This window comes from Trachymyrmex cornetzi, unplaced genomic scaffold (assembly GCF_001594075.2).
Source record: "Trachymyrmex cornetzi isolate Tcor2-1 unplaced genomic scaffold, Tcor1.1 scaffold497, whole genome shotgun sequence".
Taxonomy (NCBI): Eukaryota; Metazoa; Arthropoda; class Insecta; order Hymenoptera; family Formicidae; genus Trachymyrmex; species Trachymyrmex cornetzi.
The window spans coordinates 3,111-6,156 of NW_017299803.1; positions in this window are offsets into that span (position 1 = coordinate 3,111).

Consider the following 3,046-nt stretch of genomic DNA (forward strand, 5'->3'; position numbering starts at 1 on the left):
CTTAAAAATAAAATTGAAAACTAAACGTGTACAGCGTGCACTCGTACTAGCGTCGAACACGTGCGTCGACAAGCGTTCAACGTACTGAATACTATAGACTATGAAGTTATACCGGTTTTCTAACCTATTGATGTTTAGGAATGCTAGTAGCTCCCCCTATTATCTACTTTCAAAAGCACGAAGGTAAAATAGGTCTCATATTTATCAGGACAGTGAAAAATTAGAAGCGCGTGAAATATGTATTGTATTCGTGATATATAATACATACATACAATAATTTCGTGAGTTTTGATACATTGCAACTTTCTCGACTACAAGTATTTAAACATATATTTTAAACAATTTTACCGCTATGAAACTATGCTCATCGTATTTTTGACATGTTAAAGTATCGATTAAGCAAAAAAAAATTTTTTTGATTTTTTGAAAATTCTACAGTGGCATAAGGCCTTAACTACCGCACCTCAAAAATCAATAAAATTAGACTTATTCGACGCGTTTTTGCACGAAACGAAAGAATCTGGCAAAAAAGTGTCGCTCTGCCCCGTGAGTCGAGATATTAAGCGTTAAAGTTGACGACTATTGAGGTTAGGAAATCTGTCACGAAATACTGCCATGTAAGCACGCATTGCGGTTATCTTTTTCATGATCTGTGACAATTCACTACTTTAAAAACAATTCACTGCTGTAGAAACAACGATTCACCGCTTTAAAAACAATTCACTACTTTAGTGGAATGGAGGAAACAGTACCAAGATGATAAATGTTTATAACGAAAAATATATTCTAATTAACGTTGTATGGTGCAATATTATTCGCATTTGATCCAATTTGGAATTAATTTCATAAATAAATTATTGAAACATAACTAACAATGATTTTAACGATACGAATAAGGATTTTATTCACCTTTATATCAATGTATCTCTTACACGAAATCTTATAAACAACCTTCGACTTCTTATCACGAGGTAAGGGGTCCTTATGTACCAAAATAAATTCACTCAATTTATCAACACTATAAAACGATACTCTCATATGCTCGCTATTCAATCTACTAAACTTCTCATTAATACCACGAATGAAAGGGACAGTGAACCACGAAGGATGCACTACATTAACGCCATTATCACTAACAACATTCTTCCTATTACTAGCCATAATAATATTCTTCAAACGGTTGTTAATGTTCTCAAATATAAAGCTTAAAGGATAATCATTCTCTAACAATACTTTAATTACGAAACACAAATTATCAAAGTGGAATTTAGTTATTTTTATTCGAGCAGATGACGGTAGCATTGGATAGACAGGCATATGTTCCCAAGGTAAATGAAATGCTTCAGGATGTGAATGTTTATGAGGTTGAAGGGGATCCGACGAGGAGAATGGTATGGGCTTACGCGCCTTATTAGTTAGTTGGAAGGAAAGAATATATAAGTATCTAATTCCACATATAGAAGTTTATTATGCAATGATGGGATACTTCCGAGGGCCTACGCTCTTCCGAAAATACATAAGCAGGACTGCCCCTTTCGTATAATAGTTTCTTCGATAAATAGCCCTTTGTATTCGTTAGCAGTGTTCTTTCATAGTATTATCGTTAAAACAATTCCTAAGGCCGATAGCCATATCGATAATAGTTTTAAACTTGTTAAGGAACTGGATGGTAGGCGGTTGAGTGATGAATTTCAGTTATCATTAATATCACTGGATGTTGTTGGTCTCTTCACTAACGTTCCCATTGACTATGCGATGGACTGTATCCAAGACCATTGGCGATTCATTTCTAGAAATTGTTATTTACCGAAGGAGGAATTCATCAAAGCGATTCAGTTTATTGTCACGAGAGCAATTGCACAAGTTCCCGAATGTTAATATTAAGAACATATTAAGTGTACATATTACTAAATATTAATGTACATTTTTAAAAACATACCGAAAAGAAAAGAAGAAGCGTAAGGCCGAAATTACGAAAGCAATTAATAGAACTCGGCCGTTGCGTCCTTGATCGATAATCAGAACGCTCTGATGAGGAAGCGCTGATTCGGTAAGGACGGCCGAGGAGAGCACGGGATAAAAGGACAAGATGCGAAGCAGACGCAGGTCATTTTGTAAAAGTCATAAGCGCATCACGTTACTCGATTCGTTAACTAGTTATATTAAGTGGTTTGTCGTAATTATAAAAACCCTTACGATTAAAATAGTGAAAAGGTGATAACAGATCCAACTAAGTGTTTACATGAGAAATAAACTACTTTATTAAAAAAAGTCTATAAAAGTTATTCAGTGTTTTAATTGGTGATACGCCTATAGTCGTCCCCGCTGGATCCCGAACCCGTATCGTCAAATACCGGTACAACATTATTTTAGATTCTACTTTCTTTATTTTTGATAGTGTTATTTATAAGCAGAATTACGGGACTCCTATGGACTCCCCGTTGAATCCCGTCATCGCGGAACTAGTTATGCGTAAGTTGGAAAGGGGGTGATCCCGATTGACCACGGCTAGATTGGACACCACCAAGCACAGCGACCGGTGCTTAGGAGCTTTGTAGTCTCAAGCGCTGTGAGTGGCTCGTGTCCAACTGGGTGCCACCCAGGAGTTACAAACTCCTACTGTTCTCGAGGTACCACGGTTTGCAGCGCCCTCACTAAGTGACAGGTCTCACGGACAGAACTAAACTTCGTAATGTGAGTGATCCGCCATATTAAAACTGTATGAAGTAACGAAGAGTACGATACGAGGTTATCAATGTGACTGGTTATCAATGTGTCTGGTTATCAATGTGACTGGTTATCAATGTGACTATTTTATATGTTCAAACACATACATGCACGCACCCATATATCGACACAATACATATATTGATATACATATGCTTGTATACAGGGAATGGAAGTAACTCGTTACTTGTAACGAAGTTACAGTTACAAGTTACTTTTTTTGTAACTTTACTAGTAACTGCGTTACTTTTTTTCTTTGGTAACTGTAACGGTAACGAAGTTACATTTTTTTGGTAACGGTAACGAATTTTACAGTTAC